This window comes from Vulpes vulpes, chromosome 13, assembly GCF_048418805.1.
Source record: "Vulpes vulpes isolate BD-2025 chromosome 13, VulVul3, whole genome shotgun sequence".
In the NCBI taxonomy this organism is placed as follows: domain Eukaryota; kingdom Metazoa; phylum Chordata; class Mammalia; order Carnivora; family Canidae; genus Vulpes; species Vulpes vulpes.
In genome coordinates, this window is record NC_132792.1 from 17,380,793 (window position 1) to 17,408,596 (window position 27,804).

Sequence of the window (27,804 nt, forward strand, 5' to 3'; positions counted from 1 at the left end):
ATATGGGGCTCGATCTTACAACCTGGAGATCTTTTATTTTTATTTATTTATTTATTTATTTATTTATTTATTTATTTATTACCTGGAGATTTTGTTTTCATAACACAATGTTTATTTATTTAATCCTTTTAAATCTGCAATCTAAGTCAACCATTCAGTTACCTATGTCCTTATCACCCCAGATCATGGGTAAAATTAAAGACTGCATATGGACTTTTGATATAAAAAAGGCAGATGTAGAGTCTAGTAAGGATCTATTGTTTTGAGCTGCCAAACACCCACTATTATAATGGCACCCGGGTTTCCTGTGGTGAACTGTCTGCTCTCCTACTATGGGTCCACGTGGTACACAGCTAGTAATCAGAGTAGAACTTTTCTGTCCTGGTTCACAAATGCGTAATCGCAAGCAGACCAATGACAGTGAGCTCCTGGACTTCGCTGGAGCTATTATGTAAGAAGCTCTCATTCCAGCAGGATCAGGAAGCTGGTGGAATGTCAGTGTGGAGCTTCTGGTGGCCATCATGTTGCCCGAGGACGAAGCCAACCGAACCCCTCGAAAACAGGTTTTAGGGAAAAGCTTAAAATTACAATGGGTGAGCTAGATGTCAAGGCTCAAAACAAGAGGGTCTTATCATTGTCAGATTGATGCTATAATGCCATCTCTGCAATTAAATACACATTCATCCCAGGGTCTCCAAAATCGCTTTAGAATCTAACCTCTTTCTAGGAAGTAGCAAAATGAAAGGTCATTTTTGGTAGTCCAATAACAACTGTCCATTAGTCTCAACATTAAAAATTGAATGCAACGATTTAAAGAAAAAAATAACACATTATTGTTTACATACTAGATTCAGAATCACGTGCTTCCTAATGATTAGAGCTTAGTCATATTTGGAAAGGAACAGAAGACGGTGGCTGAGCAGCACATCCCCTCATAAAAGACACCTGAACAGTACGCTCAGGATGATTAGTATTAAGGATTTGAACATAATGCAGTTTTCCTCAGAGGAAACAATCTTAGTTTCTAAAGAGCATTCACTTCTGACATCTCGATTCCTGATTTCAGTGGCTGCAGACTCTGTACCTCTGTGCCACACTTAGGGCAAGTAAAGTACGTGTCAAATAAGAAACTACTCTTAACACAGTAGTAGCAGAAGATATGCTCACATCCTATGGTGTGAGGCATGGTGGGCCACTCTGCACACAGAGAACACTCTTTGCCGCTTGTGGCTAGTGCATTGTCACTGGTAGGAGCACTGGTAAGAGGAATACACCATGAAGATAACTTAGCTTTCAACTTCTGGATATTGATAAGTGGTAGGAGAAAAATCTGAAACTCTGCAAAACCACGCCAGAGAAGTTCCCTATTCATATACTCAAAGCCAACCTCACCTACGTTTTGGGGCTTGCAAAATACAGAACGAATGCCTAGGAGACGTTCTGTCAAAGTCGCAAACTTGCCCCTCTGAAGGAAAATCAGGAAATTAATCAGCCCGCCTAATTTCAGAAGTCCATCCCTGATGTTCACACACTGCCTGGCTTTCCAAACGACACCAAGTGACGGTTTGGACATAGGTCATAGCAGCGCTCTTCCAGCCACGTCCGGCCAATCGTACACACAGCATACCACTGCTTCTGATTCTTACTCGGCCGCTGGTATCTCAGCTTCGGGGAAAAATCACTTTTGTACTGAATATTCAAAACGGACTGTCCCACGGTGGCATTTTTAGAGTAGATGGTGAATCGCCACAAGAAAAGCCACAGGAGCGCTTTCACCTGTGGTTCAAAGTGCACTAACAGTCCTGGCTTAAACCCGTGAAAGCACTGAGTAAACTGGGCCCAAGCCAGCTGCTCCAGGGCCTTGTTGAGTTCAAGAGCATCCAACTGACTTATTCTTAGCGCTCTGTCTGTCCTCTTTGTGTTCTCTTCTCTGCAAGCCTTGTCTTCTCTGAAGGTCTCTGACGAGTCTGCAGAACGCTCCCGGCCCACCTAACTTTCTCTGAAACATTCTCCGGGAAGCTCAGCTTCTCTGAGCAGAACTGGGATTACCCAGCTACAACCTGGAGATCTTGACCTGAGCTGAAATCAAGTCAGACGCTTAACAGAGTGAGCCCATCCAGGCCTTCTCGAGAGACTTTTTTTTTAATCTTCATGTTCAAAGTACAATTTTTCAGTGGAAAACACTTTTATCAGTAAAATAATAAATAAGTAATAAATTAGAAATTCAAATGAGGCCACATAGAACATGTACGCAATCATGTATATACACTATGTGTACAATATGTAATGTATTTAATATAGCTTCTGTGTATGTATCTTATCTTATATGCACGCCTGTAAATACGTAATTTAAACACGCACATGTAATCACACATCCAGCACTTGCTGTTACAAATACATTATTGAAAAAAGTAAACTTTCAACGTCTACAGTAATGTAGAAATCCTAATTCTTCAAGGCTTGGAGAAGACCATCAGCTTTGAATGCTAAGCAAGAAAATGTCTACTAAGGAAATTCTGCTAGCAAGATCTAGAGAAACTTTACTCTAAGAGAACAAACTTTTTCAGATGTATTAGGATCTATTTGAATACAAGATGTTTTCATTTGCTTATATAGAGTAATGGTACTGATTAAGGTGTTCAGCAAAATAACACAAAAAATTAGCTAGTGGTTCTAATGCATTCATAAGTACTGGGCAAACACCAAATATAAGTAATGAAATACCTTGGGGAAAGTGATGGTAAGATAGAACAGGTTAGTTACTAATTATATTTGCATACATAGCCCAACATTTTAACGTTGGACATTTTTTCCTTGCTAACCACTGCATCTGGGCCAGTTACTCCTTTTTTTCTCATAGGAGAGCCAAACAGATGCAAACTCATTTTTATACAAGCCAAAGAAAATAATTAGGAAATGGAAATTTCCCCTGTCCAAATCATATAATACATTCCAAAAGCAATTACCAAAGATCCGGATATTGTCTGCTATTTTCAATTAAATGTCCCATTACTTTCTTCCACTGTCACAGATTACTGAAAGTAGGTAGTTTCACACTAATTTAGAACTCTTCACAATATATAATACCAGAGACAGCCATTCTCACTTGTGGTCTGAGGAATGTAATTCATTGACATTTTTGCAGATGGGAACAACTTGTATGATTAATGATGCTGCTGTTTGCAATCTTGCTCAAGATCCCCCAACAAAAGGCACAGAATATCATCTCAAGAAGATATCAGCTCTACCCCAACATCAGCATTTTGCTCAGAGAGAATATTCTTTGAGTTTCTTTTAGGAGAAGGGATAGGCTTAATTTAAAGAAACTATGTTGTGGTTAGTCGTTGCTTTTGTTTTGGGGGAGGAGGGCAATCAGATTTTCCACAGTTAGTGATGCTAAATACAGGAAACGGACATGATCCCCTAGCAGAATAAACATACTTGAGTTAAATAACAGCTCTACAATTTCCATGTTGTGTGGTGTGTTCTTGACCAATATATTTAGCCTGAGTTTTAATGTCTCTTTACTAAAACAAAATAAAAGTTGTTTTGAGGGTAAAGACAATGTGCACAAGGCCCCTAGCATATCGTAGGTGCTCATGAAATAATGGTTTAGTAAAATGTTTATTGGCTAATCCACATAGGCTCTTCTATTTTGGGGAGAAAATAGATAGGACAATAGAGAAGAAAGCTTTCTCTCCACCACACTGTTTAGAACTGCTCAGAATGCCTCTGACACTCTGAATTCCCAGAGATGAGGATTGCTGAGTGAGTAAAAAGTATGTTGCAAGGTCTTTTTCCAAACTTTACCACACTCAAATATACACAAACTCAGAATCACAGAATTTGCTCCTTCGATGATTTCATGTCACAGTAGCTAATCCCAAATTTTTAATACCACCAAAGTCCCATCAAAATCTGCTTAATCTGTTAAAAAAGAAGAAAAGAAAAAAAAAGAAAGAAATCTGCTTAATCACCACCTCCCTTCTTGCAGATGTTCTTTGGGAAATGACTATAAGACTTTCCCTGCCCAGTGAGTAAAAAAAAAAGGCAAAGATCATTTTAAGTGGTTATTCCTAATTCTACAGCTGACTTACTCAAAGAAGTGCATTTAGTGTCATATCCCCTTATCAACAGAGCACCCACCACTGACCATTTTTGCCATTTTCAGAGCTCTTTGACACGCCTCATTTGACACGCCGGCCAGAATTTGGATGCTGGCTCTGTATCGAAAGAAGACCTGCCCAGGGAGGCTCTGAGACCCCTGATCAGCCACTGGTGTCTTACCTGTTGTAGGTGGCGCCCCTACTGAGCAGCTAGGTAAAAGCTAAAAAGATAGATGCCTGTTGAACAGATGCCAATCTATGGATTCCCAAAGGAATACACTGTATCAGTCAACAATTTCTTAGAGTAACCACAATTATATTCCCATCTATACTTTTAAAACATCCAAAGCTCCTGGAATAGTACCTAGTAACATACTGATTATTTAATAAGTATTTGCTGTAATTATTAAAACGGAGGGCAAAAAAAAATTATGAAGTTTTATTATTCAGGTTGCTTCTAAATAGGAAAATTAAATCACGTGTCTGAGTCAATTTATAGAATTTCAACATCATAGCTAAAATATTCTTCAAATAAAAAATGCTGTGTAGCGACTTAAAAATAAACCACAAGGAAAGTATCCAAAATTCATAATTTATTTTTGGAGCACAGAATTGGTTATTCCTAATTAACCATGGTAATAAATAGTCTTTAATCTAATTACTGTTGGTCTGCTTATGTGCAGCTTCTCAAAGTTTCTCACTCCTACCAGGAAATCCTCATTCCTAGCTAATGGGCAAATTAATGAAATGAGGCATGTCAAAGAGCTCTGAAAATAAAAGTACTATTCAGAAGAATGTTATCTATATTCAGCATCTCTAGCATCCCTAAATGACCAATCATTGCTATTCTACACATTGTACTCTCGCTTCACTTAAAAGTACGGGTGGACTGGGGAATGGAACTTTTAAAAGTTCAGAGTGCACAGAATAATACAACCCACACCCACTGCTCACCACCTAGAAATGTATAATTGTCAGTATGTCTACATTTTTTTTAAGCCTAGGGAATATATTATTATGGATACTGTTGAAATCTCTGCACATCTGCAAGTCCAACCCCTTTTCCTTCCTCCCTGCCCTGGTATATATTTTTCCCATTCATTTCTTTCCACTTCTCCGTATATGTATCTGTGAAAAATATAAAGTTAATATGTAAACAGAATATCTGCATTAGTTAGGTTCCAAGCGCACCAAATTAGGTAATTTGGTGGAGAATTTAGTAAAGGTATTACTTACAAAGTTGTGGACAGGGGTTAAGAGGCATCATGCAGGATCCTAAGGCAAGCAAAAGCCAGAAATGATTACCACCTGGGGCCTGAGACTGTGAAGGGAAGCTACGTGGAGAGGAAGCTTTGATTTGGGCAGAGGAATGCAATCAATCCCTGTAAGCTGGTGAGAGAGAGCTGAGGGAGTAAGTGCTCTAATGTCACCATGTCCTTGACTTTGGGAGTCCTGCTAACAATGTCCCCATTGTCCAGCAACTAGAAGATGGAGGGTTGGTCCCTTCAGGTCCCATCAAGGTCCCAGTGCATACACAGCACAAGGTAGGTAAGGACAGGGAATGGGTTGAGCTGGAGGTGGGAATAGGGTGAGTTCTTTTTTTTAGTTAAAGGAAATTCTCTTTTTAAACTAGTTGCCTGGGAATTTTTTTTAATGATGAATGAAGGTGAAATTTTGTCAAGTGATTATCTTTCTGTATCTTTTCAGATTGTCATGTAGTTTAATCTGCCAATTGTTAAATTATAACAGGAGATTCATATATGCTAAGCCATCCTTGAATTCCTAAAATAAATCCTGCTTTGTCATGCTTCATTTTTAAATACCATTACATCTAATTATGAATATTTAAGGTAGATATTTTGTATCTCTATTAAGAGTTAGGTTGGCTTAAACCTGTGGTTTTCAATTGCCCTTGTCCTAAGTTTGCACCAAATTTACAACAGCCTTATAAAAGGTGTTGAGTAAAATTTACTTATAAGAGTTCTCTGCAATTAAAACTATGTTGAACCCACCTGCAGTACCTATAGGAGCTGATGACTTTGAGATTTGTGACTGTAAATTTTACTTAACTGGATGTTTCAGACTTTTCATTACGTTTTGGCAGTATACGATTACTTATACTCTTTCAAGAAATTATGTTTTAGTCTAAGTTTTAAAAGTCATTTTTATGACATTGTTTATAGTTGCAGATTTTTAAAATCTCTATTGTAACTACTCTTACATTCTCCTTTTCATTTCTCCTTTACCTTGCTGTCCATAGAATTTGGTCTGTAATGACTTAATGATTATTATGTTCTAGTGCTTTTAGTAATTTTCACTTTAATTTCAATTTTTTAATAAATTATTCAGAAATGCATACTCTTCATACCCAAAAAATATAAGGCTGGAGACTGCCTTTTGATTAGAGGTTCTAATTTTTTAAATTGTGGTCAAAGACTGTAATCTAGAAGATACTAATTCCTTGGAATTTATAGAACCTCTTTTATAACTTGTTATGTGACCAATTTTTGTGAACTTTCCACATGTGCTTGAAAGGCATTAGATTGAGTGTGCTAATGGTTTTGCTCAACTCTACTACCTTTTTAATTATTGGTCTGCTTTAACTGTAAGCTTTTGAGAGAAATGTGTTAAAATTACCCACTATGACTCTAGATTTATCAATTTGTCCTTGATATTATATTGAATTTGTGGTTTCATTATTTCAATGCTACATTGTTAAAGCATAAGTATCTTGAGTACTGTATCATCTTGGTAAGTTAGCTTTTATCATTATAAAATATTTCTCTTTGTCTAGGTCATTGTTTGAAATATATTTCTGATATTAATAGTGCTAAATCTTTTTTATTTTTGTTCTCAGTTTTCCTGGCACATCCTTCCTTACAACTTTTTTTAAACTAAATTGACCCTCAAAAAAAAAAAATAAACTAAATTGAGTGTGATTTGAGTATATCTTTTCTAAAGAGCACCTCACTGGACATTTTTCTTCTAAACCAAGAATATCTTTTAACAAGTTATCTTAATTTTGCTTTATAATTTAGAGGATTGCAATTGTCTTAGTGATTATCTGTAATCTTTTAACACATATACAAACTTACCTTTACATTTTAGTTATAATTTGTAGCGTAATCAGTATCTCTATCCTCATCCATAAATTGACCAGAACCCAAACACTTTTCTCTGAAATATCCGCTGTCCATCATCCTTATTACTGTCTAGAATTTGTAGTTCCACTTTGTTTTCAAACATAAAAACTTAGTAATCAGGTGCCTGGGTGGCTCAGTTGGTTGGGCATCTGACTCTTGGTTTTAGCTCAGGTCATGATCTCATGGGTAGTGGGATCAAGCTCCATGTTAGGCTCTGGGCCCAGTAGGGAGTCTGCTTGGGGATTCTCTCCCTCTAACCCTCTCATGCTCTCTCTCTCAAATAAATAGATAAAATCTTTTTTAAAAAAAACAGTAATTTCTATTTTTTGCAAAAGACAACAAATTGTTTCTAATTACCTCACAAATTCCAGTTTTTCCTTCCAAGGTATTTTGTTTTTATTACTAACAGTTATTTTTGGAGAATTTCCCCCATTTCAACTAGATGTTCTTGCTTTATTAAGACACTGATGTTCTTACTTTATTAAGACATTGTTTATTTGTTCATTCATTTATTCTACAAACCATAACTAAGTGACAATCATGATGACGTGTGGTGTTGGAAGTTGGATATATGAAGATGAAGAAATTAACCTGTAGCCAGAACTCCTAAAAACAGAGGGTAGAATGGTGGTTGCCAAAGTCTGGGGGAGTGAGGAGGATGAAGAGATCCTCCTCACAGGGTACAAATTCCCAGCTATAAGATTACAAAGTTCTGGGGATCTAATGCACAGTATGGTGACTATAGTTATCAATACTATATTATATACTTGAAAGTTATTAAGAGAGAAGATCTTGAATGTCATCACTGCCCCCCAAAAATATATAATTGTGTGAGGGAGGGAGGTGTTAACTAACCTTACTGTGATAATCATTTTGTAATAAATACATGTATCAAATCATCATAAAATCATCATATGTGTACCTTAAATTAACACATGTTAAAACTATCTCAATAAAGCTAAAACAGAAAGATGAAGGGTTTTCTTCCTGACAAAATGACTTTGTGCATGTATTCATTCACATCCACTGCAATTACCTCAAAGGAGTATCAGTCATACTCATGGTAATAATTCTAAAGAACAATATTAGTAAAGGGAGCAAGATTTTTTCCCTTTGAACTTGAGCTCAGGGCAGACTCCAGGAATGACCTTCAGATCCCATGCACACCCTTTGATTGTATCTAGGAGTTTTTTCTCCCTACATAGCTTCTTTTCAATGGTCATTATTTACTTGTAATCTCCTATAAATCAAGTTGTTCCAACAAGTATCTTCAAGAATAGAAAGGTCACTGCATGAGAGAAGTCCTGGTGGCTTTATTGTTACCAGCCATAACAACAATCGTGATCAAGTGCTCATCTATCATTTTCAAGAATGAGAGTGTTTGATTGGTTGCTCTATTGGAAAAATTCTGATGGTGGTATGGAGGGGGCAGAGAAGAAACAAAAGAATAATAGTGTAGGAGATGATACCAGAGGGATGCCTGGGTGGCTCAGCGGATGAGCGTCTGTCTGCCTTTGACTCAGGGCATGATCTCAGGGTCTGGGATAGAGTCCCACATCGGGCTTCTGCAGAGAGCCTGCTTCTCCCTTTGCCTATGTCTCTGCCTTTCTCTCTGTGTCTCTCATGAATAAATAAATAGAATCTTTAAAAAAAAGGGGGGGGGATGATAACCAGAAAGGTGAGCCCAGATTATTTATGTGCACAGCTTTTAGGGAACTGGAGGGAGAAATTGTCACTTAGAATGGAAAAACAATATGAGCTGGAAGAGCAAGTCCATAAACAGAATATGTGAGAATGATCAGGGGGTAACTTTCCTCCTAGTTCTGGTTCCACAAGATGAATTTCTCTAATTCTCTTTTTTTAGTAATTATTTTTCTTTTTCTTATACTCCACCTTTCTTTTTTTTCCCCCTTTGTTAGTAACCCAAGGCTATTATGTCAAGAACTGAGATCTGTGATGAGTGTATAGACTTGTCAAATCACTATGTTGTACACCTGAAACTAATATGACATTGTGTGTCAACAACAATTTGGTAAAAAAAGAAAAGATCTGAGATGAGAAACTATTGTCCTGACAATACCAGGAGAAGTACCAGAGACCTAACTCCCTGATAGCCATATACATGATCTATGGTCTCCAAATGACCCTTTCTCCTAAAGTTTATTTATCAAAGTTCCGGGAAGCCAACCAATTTGAATAGGTGGCAGTATTGTCTCTTAACAACAAAACCAATTGTCTCTGGAAGCCTTTTCAGGTAAAATATTGTCTGTTTGTTTGTTTGTTTGTTTGTTTAAAGATTTCATTTATTTATTCATGAGAGAGAGAGAGGGAGGGAGAGAGAAAGAGGCAGAGACATAGGCAGAGGGAGGAGAAGCAGGCTCCATGCAGGGAGCCTGATGCAGGACTTGGTCCTGGGACCCCAGGATCACACCCTGAGCCAAAGGCAGACGCTTAACCACTGAACCACCCAGGTGTCCCAAATATAGTCTATTTAAACAAATCCATTCAGTCACAGATTCAGTCCAGCATCTATGGCCATTAGCAAGCAATAAATGCCCCCCCATATACAACACCCCCTAACTTAGAATGTTGTGTTACTTTAGTCAGTAGAGTGTTCAAATACTGCCTGACCAAGAGTTCCCAAAGACGGCCAGAAGTGATATAGGAGAAAATTAACTGTTTGTAGCAAACAAGTAGAAGAAAAAAAAAAGTGTATTGGTGACACACAGGACTGTCAAGGTTGCTTCATCAGGAATTGGTATGTATTGATCCTACCTTAATGTCTGCAACTAAAGAAACCTGTTCTTTTCAGCTGATAGGAGCACCTTGCAGAGATGCCAGAATCACATGGACATAGTAGGTTATCCTTCCCAAAGATAATGGGCTCAAAATGCAGAGGAAATAAAAACCCAATGTTGATCTTTCATGCGCCAATCAGTGGGTACAAATGGTGTTTGAGGGAGCTTCCAGCTTGCCTATCACCCTTGAAGTCACATCATATAACCAGTCATCTCCTTTTCTTAGGTTAAGTTTAGTCTCCCAGCATTCCAGGGAACAGAAAATCACGTCTTCTCTTGTCCTGTGTTACCAGAAGACATCATTAGATGGCAGCAGTGGCAAATAACTGCGTAGTCCAGGCTGGGATTTTCTTTTTTCTTTCTTTCTTTTCTTTTTTCTTTTCTTTTCTTTTCTTTTCTTTTCTTTTCTTTTCTTTTTTTTTTTTTTTTTTAAAGGCAGAGCAGAGAGGCACTCTGGAAAGTAAAGCAGTTTGTGTGGTAGAAGTGAATAATTATTCTGAAAAAGTCTTTCAATAGGCTTAAATTTTTCATTTTCTTCCATTGTTCCCCATCTGACAGCCCACTTGGAAAAGAACACCTTTGTGTATTGAGTCTGTGAGGATTCCAAAGAACAATAGAACAATATCCCCTGATGAACAGAATGCTGTAGAAGTGTTCCACTGCTATAGCACAGGCCAGTGACTGCTCAAATGATATTGGAGGTATTAAAAAAAAAATACTGTAGCAAATATGGTCTTGCAGTAGATCACTGCAGATCTAAGATGAGGCAAGGAATGACTTTTGACACATCATCAATCATTTGGTGAAAACATTTCACCTGAGTAAAACTTTGATAAAAATCGCTTCACGAACAGGACTCAAGTTTGCTGCCCTTCCACCGAGCCAAGGATGATGTCACAACAGGAGGAGGGAGGCATTTTTAAAGGAAAACTTGAACTAAATAAATTAAGATCACCTGGGAGAAGAGAAATAGCCAGTAAAAGGGGGGGAAAAAGATTTATCTGAAAGAGCATAATTGGTAACTGCTCCTTCACTTCTGCTGAGCTGGGCTGAGCTGAGTTCTCTTAGCCAACATCCTGCTCTAACTGGCTGATCACAATAGTCCTTCTGAGAAAAAAGGGAGCATGCAAATAAAGCCTCTGTGGAAGCAACAGGGCAATCCAATTACGTAACCCAACTGTGCAACCCCAGGTCCTATTGTCTTTGAAGGAAATAGAGATCCACGGGTTCTTTCCGGCCTTGGAGAAAGCTCTCCAGGCATTGGATGTGTTAAGCACTTGAACTACACAGCATCTCACCTAGTGTTCCCAAGGAGCATGTTATTATCCTTATTCCGTAGAAGAGGAACTGACATTCAGAGACATTAAATACCATGTGCAGGGGTCCACAAATAGGAAGGAGTGAAGGACTACAGGCCCCAAGGCCAAGACTCCTCCTCCAGGGTGGCAGACAAGGCAAAGTAAGAAGACATTCAGGACCACAGGCTGAGAGCTCTGAATTCTGCACTCCCACGGGTGGTTCCCCAAACTTTTTAGCTGATAGAAGGGATCAAAGGAGTGGGAGTTGGAGAAATGTGGGTCCTACTCAAAGCCAAACCCAGACCACAAGTCTGCAACAGCCCCGCTCCCTTCCACCCATGGCAACTGGGCAGCTACTGTCTGTGTTTACAGTGGAGAAATGCATCTTGGTCCTACTACCTTGTCCCTCCTCATAGTGAAACTACCTGCTGTTTGTTTTGTTTTGAGCATCACAGGGCTACTTCCATTGTAACTTTTCGGATTATTTTTCACTTAATGGTTTGGCACTGAAGACGGTTCCCAAGACTCTATTTCATTTGAGTTAGCAGAAAGGATGGTTCTTTCCCAGCTTTACTGAGATATATTGACATACAAGATTGTGTAAGTTTAAGGTGTACAACATGTTAATTTGATACATTTATATATTGCAAAATGATTATTACCCAGAATGGAGTTGGTTTTGTTTTGTTTTGTTTTGTTTTTTGAGAGAGAGAGCACATGCATGTGCACACGAGTGGATGGGGAAGGAGCAGAAGGAGAGGGAGAGAGAATCTCAAGCAGGCTCCATGCCCAGGAGGGGGCCCAACATGGGGCTTAATCCCACCACCCTGAGATCACGACCTGAGCTAAAACCAAGAGTCCCACGCTTAACCAACCACACCACCCAGGAGCCCAGAATGGAGATTTTTTTAGTTTTATCATTCTTCCCCCATTTATTAGCTAGAATTCCTCATTAAAGAATTTTCCCTCAATAATTGTTTGATTACCTGAAACAAACAAACAAACAAACAAAAAAGCAGGATAAATGCTTAATTCTTTCCCTTCACTTATTTTCAAAATACTGAGCTGGTATTACCCAACCTTCAAATGAACTTGTAGATTTCACATAGTTCATGCATTTCAATATGTTGTAGTCATTATTTGCTTTTATATTCTTCCCAAATTTGGCCAGTGGGAGGTCCTTCAAGTTGGCTCATATAATCTTGCTTTGGGACATAACCTTATGTGTCAAGCTCAACTCAAACATTTCTTGCACCAGAACTCGAATTGGCCATTTCTCCCAGGAGCCCTGGTTCCCTCACAATGGAAATGTTACTCAGATATTATAACTGTGTATGGAATGATAATTAAAAGTGAGTTAGTCATGCTTCTAAGCTTTTTCAGTGGGCAGAACTAAGAATTGTGTAGTTTTTAGAAAGAAAGAAATCATGATTCAAACTGATATTTCTAATACAAATCAAAGATTACAGAATGTTTATTGTAATTTTTACAATATTTTATTCTAAGTATATCCTTTTCTCACTCTGAAAATTTTATCTCCTAAAGATATTAACTTAATGAGTTGGTCGCTTTATTGTACTCTTTATAATACTATTCAAAATAATAATGTAAATATTACCACTAACAACTAGCCAAAAGAATTCAATCTAAGATGTCTTTACACTTTTTTTTTGTCATTAAGATATATCCCTAGGGATATACAATGAAAATATGTGTTTTAAAGCCATTTGCAATAATTCTTGAGATTATACCATGAATTGCTATAAAGTTAGGGTTTTTAAAAAATTTACTTAGAATTGTTTTATTTCTTTTTTTAATTTTTAGGATTCTTAATATTTTGGTGTGTTTTCTTCTTTAACTTTGCTTTTTTATGTAAAATATTTACGTAATTCCAAAGTCAGGAGAAAAAAAAATGTTTGTAAAGAAGCAATCCTCATCATGTCTCCTATTTCTCTGTTCCCACCACCCCATTTTTTATTAACTTTGTGTTTATTCTGCTTTTGAAATTCTAAATAAATATGAATATATTACTTCTCTTCCTTTCTTAACTGTAGCATACTCGAAGCGCTCTGCTACATTTTGTTTTTGTTACTTAACAATGTCTTGTGGCTGTCCTGTGTCAGTACATAGAAATCCTCCCTACTACTTTCCACGGCTGCCTACTATGACATATTGTGAATGCTCCGAAGGTTATTTAACTGGTCTCTCTTTGACAGACATTAGGGTTGTTTCTAACCTTTTGCGAATTAGTGCTCTACATTCATCTTATTTAGCCCTCCCAAGAGTCCAGCCAGTTTGGCTTCCTCTTATTTCATAGAAGAGAAATGGCTGCATAAGCAGTTAAGGACTTGACCAAAGTTACAGAGTTAGGTAAGGGTGGGGGAGAGACAGGGTTCTCCTACTGCCATAATTTCTCTTCTTTGCACAAGTAGGGATGGTTCATGTGGCAGTAAGTATCTGCTAACACCTTTATTTTAGAGTTGGGGGAGGGAGCAGGGTAGATTGTAGAGGAAAATTAAGCCTTAAGTTCAAGGCTGGAATTTCAGGTCTCAGCCAGCCTGTGGGAAGAGTATCTGAGGGAACAGCTGGCCTTTCTGGCACTGTCCCCAGTCCAAGGAATGCCAGACATCCACAAGCAGGTGGGTCTATTTTTGGCAAAAGGACCTTCTCAGTGCCTGCTAAAAATCACATCATGTCCCCTTCTATCACTGTGTACTTTGCTTGCAGGGTTAATCCACTGAAGACTCTTGGAAGGATACAGAACAAACTATTCTTGACCCTTCCCTCATCGGTGGCTCCCCACTTCTTCCAGACCAGTGAAAAGTTACACATACTAAAACCAAACAGAGCAAGCACAGTTCTAAGCAAAAATTACGGTCTTTTAAGAGAAGAAATTAAGCTGAGATTTGAAGGAAATCTTAGGGCTTTGGCCAGAATCTTTCACTAATTTCCCTTCTTCCACCACTCTATTTTTTGTAAGAGCAAAAGTCAATTCTGAGGGATAATTAGTCCACACCATTATGTCATTTTAAAATGAGTTACTTTGGACAACTGGGTGGCTCAGTGGTTGAGTATCTGCCATTGGCTCAGATCATGATCCAAGGGTCCTGGGATCCAGTCCTGCATCAGGCTCCCCGCAGGGAGCCTGCTTCTCCCTCTGCCTCTGCCTCTGCCTCTCTCTGTGTGTCTCTCATGAATAAATAAATCAAATCTTTTTAAAAAATAAAATAAAACAAATAAAATGAGTCTCTCAAGGCAGGGCCTTGTCTCAGAATACTTTTAGCCCAATGTCCTCCCACATTCTCCTCCCTAAAATAATCATGTTTCGGATAAAGACCAAAAACACTGTAAGATATGAGGATCATCAGCTTTTCAATTTCAAGACACAAATCATATTCAACTGCAGAGTCCTTACTAAGGCAGAACAGACAGCCACTGCATTTTATAGATATTTTCCAAAAGAGTTTAAACAAAGGAGCTTTCTTTTCCGCCTCAGTAGTTGGAATATGCTGTGCCCCGTGTAGTCCTGTTAATAAAGGTTTTATTGTGCCATTGCTAAGCTTCTGAAACCAAACAGCTCAAGCAAATTAGCCACAATATTATTGCACTATGGGCTGAGTAGCAGTGGTTAACCATGTGGGTCTGATCTCACTGTGAAGCTGACCAGCTGCCCAAGTTTGCCTGGCTTAGGACACTCTGAGCTCAGGTGTGGTCCCACTCAAATAAAGCCAGCACTTCATAACTCCCATCCCCCTCTTGTCAAGACACAAACTTTGACATCTGAGTCAATGCCTGAAGGTCCACTCACTCGGCATATATGATTTTACTTTCTTCAAAGTGATGGGGATGGGAAGATGTTTGTGAGCAAGACACACAATCCCTACTGTGTGAGAGCCATAGGAAGAAACATAAGCATAGAAAAACAAATCTATAAAAGTTAAGTGTTGCATTATGACCTCGGGTATATTTCTGAGCTCTTCGTGCTTGTATTTATCCACTTGTAGAGGAGGATAACAAAAGTAACTAAGTCACAAGGGTGTTAGAGTAAAACCCCTGGAATGTGTCTGGCACACGGAATGTGCTCCATAAATATGATATATAGTTAATGATTAAGTATCCCTCCCCTGAATCTGAAGCTAGATTTTTTTCCTTACCTTTCCTAAAGTCTATCTTCAAATATTTCATTTAATTAACCCAACAAACCTGTAATACTGGCATTACCTACTCTGAAAAAATTGAGGCCACATTGTTCAATGGACTTATCCAAGACATACATTTCATATAAAGTAGAGATGAGCCCCAGATCAATTCATATCAATTCAAGCCCCAAAGTCCTTATGCTTTTCACCCATATCTTATGTCATTTCCTTGTGAGAGTCAAAACCATCAGGCCATGAAAACACAGAGCATGAAGAGATTAATTCAATCAGGAGGTATTTAGAGAGGTTTCTTGCAGGAAGAAATTGGAGCACAGAGTCTCCTGCTAAACTTTCCATGAATCCTCATTACAATAAAGGACATTTACTGAAGCCAGAAATTCTTTTCTCCCTTTGGCCCCCATATGTAAGTGAACAGCAAGTCCTGTGAGGTATAATCACAAATTTTATTCCAGTACCTGCATTTTTTATATACATCTACTACTACCACCCTAATTCAAGGCACCATCAGCTTGTATGTGGTTTCTCTACACCTGCACCTCTTCCTGCCAACCTATCCTCTGTTCCCTGCACAACAGCAATGGTAACCTTAAAATGCCAGCCATACCATAGCACTCCCCTACCTTAAAGGGGTAATTATCAATTGTATTTAGAATTAAATCGAAATTCCTTACCATGGTTCTAGGTATGCATGACCTGGTGCCTGTGCATTTTCCCCACTTTCTTGAGGCATTTCTTCCTACTCATTATTCTGCAACTATAAATGCCTCCTTTATTTCATCTGACAGAAAATATTTCTATTCCACCTGAAGACTTTGTATTTGCTGTTTTCTCTGCCCAAAATGCCATTGTCTTTCCCTCCTGACTGGTATATTTTTACTCTTCAGATCTCAAATATCACCTCCTCAGAGAGATTTCCCTAAACACTCCATCTAAAATAGGACCCCTTCAGGGCCCCTCTTACCCCCACTGTTATTCTCTATTACCACACACTGGTTAATTCCTTTAAGGTACTAATCAACTCTGTAATTTTAAAATAATGTATTTATGTATTGACTGGATACCTATTGGAATATAAAGCTCCAAAGAGATTGGGGATTTTGCCTATATTGTTCTATATGATATCCTGGGCTTATAGAAGTTCACAGCATATTTATTTAAAAGGACAGAGGGGAGGAGAGGAAGCAAGGAAGATTCACTGCATTTTTTTCAGAAGCATAAGACTCAAGCAGGTATAAGGAAGGTAGGGAGGCAATCCACGGCAGAAGGAACAGCTTTAATCCAAGTCTTAAGACAGATGAGTCCAAGATTTGTTTAAAGAACTGGATTAATGTGCCCAGAAAGAAGCTCTACAGGGAAATTAAGAACACTAGCCAATTTACAAATACCTGTAAAATGTGTATGGCATCAAAAATACTGTACTAGAAATTCTAGTTATATATTGCCATATAACAGATTACCCAAAACAGTGGCTTACGGCAATCACAATCATTTATATTCTTCATAAATCTGCAATTTGAGCATGGCTCAGTAGGGACAGCTCATCTCTGGTCCATGTGACATTGGCTTGGGAGACTCAAATAAGGGCTGGAAGATCTATTTCCAAGACGGTTCATTCACAAGGCTAATTAGCATTGACTGTTGTCTAGGAGCTCAGCTCCAGCTGTGAGCTGGGGTCCTTCCTTCCTCTCCAAGTGGGCATTTCTACAGACTGCTTAGTTTCCCTCACAGCATAGTGGCTGGACTCCAAAGAGCAAGGTCTGAAGAAAGAGCAGCAGAAGTACAAGGCGTTTTTATGATTTATCCTTGGAAGTAACACAGCATCCCTTCAGCTCTACTCTATCATTTGAGATAATAACAAAGTTCCACCCAGGTTCAAAGGAAGGATATCTAGAATCTGGGTAAGTGGCAAGGTTTCTAGAAGAGAACTTGAAATAGAAGACACTGTGGCAGCCACCTTTGTGAAATACAATCTACCACATAGGGATATATCAGTATACTGTGGAGTTATAGTACCAACCCTCTGGAAGCTCAGGATCTAATGAAGAAGGCAAACCCATATATTTTTTTTTTAAGGTGGCAAATTCAATGATGGGAGAGGGGAAAAAGTGTTAAGCTAACACCAAATTATCTGCCACTGCACTCAGAATTTAGCAGGTTAAAATAAGAGTCAACTGCTTTTTCACGTTTTCGGGAATGACTTAGGTTGTTCTGCTTTAGCATCTCTCATGGGTTTGCAGTAAAGACACCAGCCTGGACTGTAGTCATTTAAATTCTTCATTGGAGTTGGAGAATCTGCTTCCAAGATGGTTGTTAGCAGGAGGCTTCAGTTGTTTGCTGTGTGGACCCCTCCATAGTGCTGCTTGGGTATCCTCACAAAATGGCAACCGGCCTCCCCTAGAGTGGATGACCCAAGAGAGAGAGCAAGGAGGAAATGGTGATACCTCTTACGATCTGGTCATGGAAGTCACACACCATCTCTTCTGTTATACTCTATTAATTAAGCCCATACTCAGGGAGGGAATTAAGCTCCACCTCTTAAGGAAAGATATATTGAAGTTTGTGAACCTATTTTAAAACTACCATAAACCTTATTCATTATGCAAGAGAAAGTGATTTTGGAAGAAATGATAAGCTGACCAGATGTAGTTTACATCGATCACCCTAGTGGTGATATGCAGCATGGATTTGAGAAAGACAAGACTGAAGGCAGGTAGACAGATAGGGAGAATCCTGAAATAAACCAGAGAGGGATCAAACAAGTCTAAGTCACGGTACTGGGCTGTAACAAGAGAGGGAAAAATGGATTTGAAAAAATAGTAAGGAAACAGATTGTGTTATGAGAAAAATAAAAGAATTCAAGACTTAAATGTCCTATATTAGACTTCAATGTCTGAGTAGAGTGATGGCTGCCAATCAAGACAGAAAATCCATATGATAAAGCAGATTGAGGAACAAGAGTAAGTTCAACACTGGAGAGAAATTTTGAGTTTGAACTTCAAAGTTTAGTGGGTAGTTGATGTTTTGTTTTGTTTTGTTTTGTTTTGGCACCGCAGCATTTATTTTTGCCTTATTTTGAGAACGACCTCCTTTTTTGAGGGTGATTCTACACTCACTAATATGCTTAAACAGGGCTATACCCAGTGGTGTGCTGATAAACCAGCTCTTCAAAATAAATAAACATATAAAGCCCTAAGTTGTGGTGTGAATACTCTCACCTCTTTCAATTTAATGCCACCAACAGTTTAACAACCAGCTCAGAAAATGACTGAAGTGTTGTAATCAACTGGCTCCAGTATGCGGGGGTTATGTCCTTGGCTTAGTAATGAATCACATGACCCAGACCTAACCCAGTCAGCATGTTGAATTCCTTCCTATCATGGTCTTTGACTCAGAAATGAACATTTCAGCCAGTCAGAGCCAATGAGATGCAATGGGACTCTTGGCATCCTGGAAAAAGGCTTTTTACTTTCCCTTGATACATGCAATTAAAAGATGTTGCAACTGCACTATGGCACCAAGGGAAGTTGTGACATCACATACTGGAGCCAACTCTGTACAAAGCAGAACTGAGAGCTGAAAGGAAAGCAAATCTAGATGACATTTGAGCATAAATCTAGTGTCACTAAAACTACCTCTACTTAAAGACATCAGTTAAGGGAACCAATAAATTCTCTTTTACTTTTTCTTCTATTCTTCTAATTTTTCATTTTTCTTTCTTTTTTTTTAGTGTAAGTAAATTTTGTTTTGTCTTTCTTGTACATTAAGAGAAATCTCAACCAATAGACTGTATGACACCCAGATACTTGGTTGTATAAATGTGAAGCTCAGTGGATGAGTTCAGGTTTGATAGAATTCAGAGAACATTTAATCTGTGAGAAGGAACAAGTTCACAAGAACCATTCTGATAATGATAATTTTCTTAAAATTCTATAAAATCAGAGCTATTAAGTGAGCAACAGTAGAGATAATCTAATCTAACTCTTTCATTTAAAAATGACCTATCAAAAAAAAAAATGACCTATCAGATAAAGGCCGAATATCCAAGATCTATAAAGAACGTATTAAACTCAACAGCAAAGAAACAAACAATCCAATCATGAAATGGGCAAAAGACATGAGGAGAAATCTCACAGAGGAAGACATAGACGTGGCCAACAAGCACCTGAGAAAATGCTCCGCATCACCGGCCATCAGGGAAATACAAATCAAAACCACAATGCGATACCACCTCACACCAGTGAGAATGGGGAAAATTAACAAGGCAGGAAACCACAAATGTTGGAGAGGATGTGGAGAAAGGGGAACCCTCCTGCACTGTTGGTGGGAATGTGTACTGGTGCAGCCACTCTGGAAAACTGTGTGGAGGTTCCTCAAAGAGTTAAAAATAGACCTGCCCTACGACCCAGCAATTGCACTGCTGGGGATTTACCCCAAAGATACAGATGCAGTGAAACGCCGGGACACCTGCACCCCGATGTTTCCTATCAGCAATGTCCACAATAGCCAAACTGTGGAAGGAGCCTCGATGTCCACCGACAGATGAATGGATAAAGAAGCTGTGGTCTATGTATACAATGGAATATTCCTCGGCCATTAGAAACGACAAATATCCACCATTTGCTTCAACATGGATGAACTGGAGGGTATTATGCTGAGTGAAGTAAGTCAATCAGAGAAGGACAAACATTATATGGCCTTATTCATTTGGGGAATATAAAAAATAGTGATAGGGAATAAAGGGGAAAAGAGAGAAAATGAGTGTGAAATATCAGAGAGGGAGACAGAACATGAGAGACTCCTAACTCTGGGAAACGAACAAGGGGCAGTAGAAGGGGAGGTGGGCGGGGGGTGGGGTGACTGGGTGATGGGCACTAAGGGGGACACTTGATGGGATGAGCACTGGGTGTTATGCTATATGTTGGCAAATTGAACTCCAATAAAATTTTTTTAAATAAAATAAAAATTATGAAAACTATGTCCCTAGAGGTTTCGATACTTTGTCCAAGGTTACTTTATGGCATAACCAGAATTAAAACCCTGACTCAGTGGGCATCTGGGTGGTTCAGTGGTTGAGTGTCTACCTTGGCTCAAGGCCTGATCGTGGGGTCCTGGGATTGAGTCCCACATCAGTCTCCCCACAGGGATCCTGCTTCTCCCTCTGCCTATATCTCTACCTCTCTCTCTGTCTCTCATGAATAAATAAATAAAATCTTTTCTAAAAATACCACAAAAACCCTGACTCCCTGACTCATATGTTTCCCTTTTCCAAATTAATGCAAATTCTGGGTGAGTCGGATCTAATTTAATTCAACAAATCTATATATTGTTTCATATTATGAATAATGAAATATGTAACACTTTCCAGCTTAATAGGTAGCACTTTACTATTTCAAAGCACTAATCTAATCTTCTTGCCAATCCTGTAAAGTACGTGGGACAAATATTTTAGAGATTTAAAAAAAAGTGGCATGCTGGAATGATTTTTCCATGATCAAATAGCCAGTAAAGAGTAAAACATACTGGACTATAGGACACATGATTCCTCCCTCCAATGCTCTTATTTCTGCCTCTTTTTAAACTTATAATGCTTCATTGCAAGTGCTTAAGGTATAAAATAGATAGCACAATTGCCCAGGATTGGAAATGACTTCTCATAAACTTCAGAAACACACATTCTAAGATGTTTGCTCTTGGCACTATTTCCATAAGTCTTCAGGCAGCTAACACTCAATCTGCTTAGTAGTCAAGGTGTCAGCATAGGTGGTTTCACAGAAGTATGAATTTCCAGGGCTACCATAACAAGCACCACAGACTTACTGCATTGCAACAATAGAAATTTATTCTCTCACAGTTCTGGAGAGCAGAAGTCTACAACCAGGGTCATATTCCCTACAAAGGCTCAAGGGAAAATCTGTTCCATGTCTCTTTCAGCTTCCAGTCGTTGCTGGCTTCCTTGGCTTGTGGTCACATCACACTAATCTCTGCCCTCGTCTTCATGTATATCTCTCATTGTGTCTGTCCTCTGTCAGTCTCTTATAAGAACATTTGGCAATGGACTTAGGGCCCACTCAGAGAATTCAGGATGATCTCCTCATCTCAAATTCCTTAGCTTAATCACATCTGCAAAGGCCCTTTTTCCAAATAAGGTAATGTTCACAGGTTCTGGGGATAAGGGTATGGATATTTTCTTTTGGGAGGGTCACCATTCAGACCACTATGGAAGACAAAGGAATATATATATAACAGTTTTTCTTTTTTTTCTTTTTTTAGAAGTTATTTATCCAAAGGGCAGAAGCTTTACAAGTGGAGTGAATCAAAGATCTGTACCACCAGTCATGACAAAGCATTCCTTTCCAAAGCTGGTCTTGAGCTCATTTACAAATTTTGAAAAAATCCAAGTGGTCTATCTTACATTCTCTGAAAAGATGTCCTGCCATCATCTTTATCAGCTAGCTGTGGGTGATGGGCTAGAGGGTGAAAATGTATTCAACAACTAGTGACTTGCCTACATGCTTGGGCATGTGCTTTATTTATACGACTCCCTCTGCCAGAGTCCGCTTCATGCCAAGAGGCAAACTTGAAAAGCCACTGTTGAAACAAGAGCTCCTGTTTATTTCTGACCAACATAGAAAGTTCTCTGCATCACTCACTCTCATGGAGAGTCAGCCACTAAACTAGCTGTGCCCCTCCTGCTGTCCTTTAAACAAAGATTGATATGTGTTCATTTCCAACTCCAGAGCTCTGTCTGTGATGTGTCATAATCTATAGAATGCACTGTTATTGACTGTATGAGATAGTTTTTCAGAGACTGGTAATACCTCTACAGTATGCTTGTTCTTCCATGGGAAAGATACCCTCTTGCCCATGCTCTTGGGAAGGAAAAAAAGAGAAGGAAAATAATATTGAGCATGATGGATATGTTCAATAAACCCCCAGATCCACTCCCCATCCTTCTCCACTCTGCTCCACAGCTTACCTCCTGTGACCTTGGTGGACTCCTTTACCAAATGGCTTCAAGTTGTTTGACCAATAGAGGGCCCTGGAGAAAGCAGAGGGAGAAAAGAAGGAATGGAGGGAAGCTTCAAGATTCATCTTCCATCTCCCTACCCAACCAGGGCCACCACCACTGCCACCACTACCCAGGCACCACTATGGGAAGGCAACATCTCTCCATAGGTCTCAGTACCTCTCTGATAGCTCTCTCTACACAATCTTCTCCAGGTCCCAGGAAACACTGCTCCTACTCAGACCTTCAGGCCTGAAAGTGGTAGCCCCAGAGTTTTACACTATCTTTTGTGGTTTTCTTAACACCTCTCATATACATTTTTAAAAAATATATTTCTATTACAGGCTCCTCAAACTTTCCTAATTTGAATGAATCATCTGTTTCCTAAAGGGATTCAGACTAATGAAGACCAATCCATTCAAGACCTTTGCTAGATGCCCCATCATTTCAGTGATCACAATTGTTCCATAGGGTAGGCTGTCTTAACCACATATGATTAGATGAGGAAACTGTAGCTTATACGGGTGATAGAACTTGCTTGAGGAGACACAGCTAGCAAGTGAGAAATTAGGATTTAAACTCAGAATCATCCAGCTTCAAAGCCCTTGGATTTTCAATTATTTCTTCCCAACACTAAGAAACATCTTAAAGATGCCTAGAGAAACAGGGAGATCTCAGGCACAAAGATGCCAGAATGGCTTAAATGGTTTATTCAAAGTTAAACTATAAAGCCATACTGAGGCCCCAATTCTCCCTACTACTGCATGCAGGAAGAAAAAGAAAAAGAAAAAGAAATCTACCCAACAGCCACAATAATTGGAATGTAATTTACATCTTTATTATATTATTCTAGAAGGTCAAGAGTATATACATTTGTAATGCAGAGCCAAACTTCCAAAAAGCCTTTTTCTTTCCTTCATCACTCTCTCTCTGTATCTCATCTGTGGCAGCTACCCACAAAACCTTTTCCAACTTACCTCCAAGCTCTCAAGATCTCTCTCAAGAGGCTCTCTGTCTTCTAGTTCCCTCACCCTTTCTGGATTTCTTTTTGCCCCCTCCTGCCAATAACTCTCTGCCTTTTTCAGTGAAAATTCTTTTTATATTTTTCAGGCTTTTCCAGACTTCCTTTTGGCATTTTTTTTCCCAATTAGCACAACTAAAGAGCTAGATTGATAGGTACCAAAGCAATACACGCATCTTCTGGGGAGAGTGGGAGTCTTGTTAATATTTTAAAATATTTTTTTCTGCCACGTAATATAGATTTATTCAGTTTTCAAGGAGAAAAGATTTTGGTACCTCACATGAAATCTATACTAAGGATGAAATATAAATTATAAGTACCTCGAACAAGGGAAGGGTAGAGGGAGAGTGGGAAGGGAATATTTAATTCATATCATATCATGCTCATTTCTGCAACTTTCTAATCGGTTATATGAGGTACAATTATTTGTTTCAATTCAATTGTTTGGAACTCTACATTTTATTTGAGAAATAGCATTATACGCTATATTTTTATCCATTATAAATTATGTTTACACATAAGATGTAATTATTAATTAAGAATGATGGGGATTAAAAAGTACATTTATCATGGGGCACCTGGGTGGTTAGCATCTGACTCTTGATTTTGGCTCAGGTCATGATCTCAGGGTCATGAGATCAAGCCCCAGTCAGGTTCTGTGCTAGGCATGGAGTCTGCTTAAGATTCTCTCTCTCTCCTTCTCCCCCTGCTTCTCCACTCCAAGCTCTCTCTCAAAAAAAGTACACTTATCATGATGCACACTGAGTAATGGATAGAATTGTTGAATCACTATATTGTACACCTGAAACTAATATAATACCGTATGTTAACTACACTGGAATTAAACAAAAACACCTAAGAAGAAGTAAACAACAAAAAAGAATGGTATCTGTTTTCCTATCAATGAATTCACCATTTCTTCTACATTCTGTTCTCTAACAAGGCAACCACACAGCCATCCCAACAGCACCTCCAAAACAACCTCTACCTTCTGGGAAGTGATTATAAGGACCACTGCCCTTCACAGCTTTTTAAAAAGACCTTAATTGGTGGTGACTCAGTAAAAGGTAGAATAAATCTGCAGTCAGCCAAGCTATTTGCTGTAGGCTTTGTAAAATAACATTTATGGGTTGAAAGTGGTTCATCTGGAAGTATTCCCTTTGGCAAAGCAAAATGGAGAGAAAAAAAGAGATTTATTAGATGTGGGATTTAAAAGGCAGACCCTCACAGGAGCATTAGACAATAAGCTAATTCATCCTGAATCTACCTATAGTTCATAAGGATCACAAGATCTTCATTTTTGTGGCCCCAATAAAGGCATCAACCAAAACGGAGAAGTAGTATTCCTTTTCTTGGGCCCTGTAGGGTAGGAAGTAGGGAAGGCAAGAAAATGATCATTTGCTGAACCCCGTGCCATGTATTACTATTAAGTTAAATTAATAACTTACCCTAAGTCACAAAAGCAGAAAATACAAAAGCCAGGATTTGAAGAATGTTTGTATGTTTGTCTGGCCCCTCCACCTTCACTGTCTTATTAAATTGTAATGTCTATGGGAACAAGTAGCTTTGTCAGTCCGTTGTTGGATTCCCAGAGCCTGATCTAAAAGGAGTTCAATGAAAATATGCTGAATAAATGAGCAAATGAACGAGTTCTCTGACTTCAAAGCCCAGGGCTTTTCTACTCTACTTTATTTGTGGATAGAAAAACAAAACTCAAACAGCAGTTCCTTTTAGGTTTTGAGATGTCTCCTTGGCAGTATACTGGTATCAGGATAGAGTTTCTTCCTTTGCAAACCAAACCTCCACCCATATAAGTTATCACTGAAGACTCCAAAGTGCCATCAAACTGGAAATTAGAAACCAATTCCCATTAGCAAACAAACACATTACCCTTAATGATGATGTGACCACTTAACTTCGACCCCCAGAGTTAACTTGGGAGCAAATTGGAAACCATAAAGAAAGTTTAGCAGAAACAATTACATTATAATGAAAATTTCCCATGTACGCCTCATGCTGTTTTAGGTTTGCTTTGGCTATGTTTGCAGCCAAATCCCAGTCAATCAACCAATTGTTCACCTTACACTACACCAAAAGAGTGGTTTGTCTGATTTTTTTTTTTTTTTTTGTCATTGAATTGATGAATTGCTTTGGCATCAGGTAACCAGCTTTTATCTTGGGAAATAATCATCTTCTACTGGGAGAGCTATTCAGCAGTGTGGTAGTGCTTTATCACAAGCCGTGCATAAGTGGTGCTGTTTGCAATTTGATAAATGTGCACAGAGGCTCAGAGGTCCCCAAACACAAGTCTGATATGTAAACACAATCAAATCATGCTATTAACCAAGGGAACAGATTTTGATTGCTCATCCTTCTCTGTCTTTTTCAACTCCTTGGCTAAATTTCCTCATACCTCATTCTGCACAAGCAAAGTGAGGAGCATTTTGCAGCCTTGGGTGGCACTCGAATGGGTGCCAAATATCTTCCACCTGTTATAAACTGGATTTTTAAAAAGATTTTATTTATTTATGTATTTATATATTTATTTATGTATTTATTTATTTATCATTTGACAGAGAGAGAACACAGCAGGGGGAGCGGGAGAGGAAGAAGCAGACTCCCGGCTGATCATGGAGTTCAGTCCCAGGAACCTGGGATCATGACCTGAGCTGAAGGCAGACACTTAACTAAGTCACCCAGGTGCCCCATAAACTGAATTTTTGCCTGGTGAAAACCACACTGAAACAAACAATTTCATGAGAAACTGGAGCACTCTCAAACGCTTTTATGCTCCTTTCAAAATACTGGGGAGTACCTAAGGAATGCAAAAGCATGACTCATTCTTTCAAGCTGTCTCTACCAAAGCCATGGGAATCAGATCTTTAGGTTAGGAGGGAAATGCCATACACGTTCACATACACCAATCCACTCTCTAGATAACTAGAGACTAAAGTTAACTATTTAAGTTGATCCTTGCCAACAGTTGGGCAGTAGCTATTATTACCATCATTTAAAGATTATTAAAGAAAAGCAGAAAAATGAAGCAATTTTCTACATGCTCTATGTTGGGTATGTGGCCAGGACTGGAACCCAGTTCACCTCTGAGTCTTAACTGCTGTACTGCACCTCCTCGTCTCTATAATGTTTCTGCCAATCTAGGCTTGAATTCCTTGTTTGATCATAAACTCAGCCCATTGAATCCTCAGACATCTCTATTTGAGTTGTCTGCTCTGTGTAGTGAATTAAAAGTTGTCTTTCTGTTAATTCCTAGCTGCTGATCCTAGCTCTGGCCTGGGGCCTTCCTGAGTAAGTGTAATCCCTCTTCCCAGTGACAGGCTTTTGAATATTTAAAGCTGGCAGTCCTGTCACCTGAAGCCTTCTTTCTTTTGGGTAAATATTCCCAGATCCCTCAGCCCACCTCTCAGATAATATAGTTTTACTTTCTTGATTGCTTTCTATTTTATGTGTTCCTCTTAAAATGTGACCTAAAAGATTCAGCTGCCATCTGGCCTCACCTAGAAGACCAGAAATCTCACCATCCTCAATCCATTAATGCAGCAAAGATTAAATTAAAATGTCTACACTCTGCACCCAACCCCATGTTTTGAAACCTACACCTGATGGGCACCCAGCCGTGCTTCAAATCCCCCCCAACCTTCACATGCAATGCCAAATTTCTAACAATGCTCCCCTAAAAAAAATGCTAAGTAAATCCCATATGAAATTAATCAGAGCATCCCATGGGACTCTATATTATGAAACAATCTACTTAAATGTACTGCCTGCCTCTCTCCTCAAAGCCTCATGACCAAGGCTACCCTATCTCTAAGGAGTTCATAAATCCTTAAGTGCCTGCTACAAACCCAGTCTTCCAGGAAAGTGGTCCCAAGTGGCTTTCCTTGCCAGAGTTGTCATTACTGTTAATAAGGTACAGACACCTGTCACCCTTGCCATTGCTGACGAGATCATCCATGGAGGGGTGCTTGAGCTCAAGCGGCTATATGGCCTGGTTACCTCTGAAGTGGCTCTTGTGAACGACAGCAAAAAGGACATGTTCCTTATCATATGGTGCCACAACAACCTTGTTATATATTTTCTTTAGAAAATACATAATCTCCAAATTCATATGTGTGAGAAATGTTGTTTTAATTTCTGAACTTTATTTCTATTGCTGGTTCCCACCTTATTGGAGGTTTAATATTAAGGTTTTGGTGGACCCCTCTCCTTTGGAAGGGGTTACCTGTAATTTGGGGGAAGTTTATGGAGTACACA

At 38.9% G+C, this 27,804-nt stretch overlaps 1 pseudogene; it reads right to left on the reverse strand.

Moving 5' to 3' along the window:
* Window positions 1-649: 649 nt before the first annotated feature.
* On the reverse strand, window positions 650-3,137 carry LOC112916017 (peroxisome biogenesis factor 2-like; annotated as a pseudogene).
* Window positions 3,138-27,804: the final 24,667 nt, after the last annotated feature.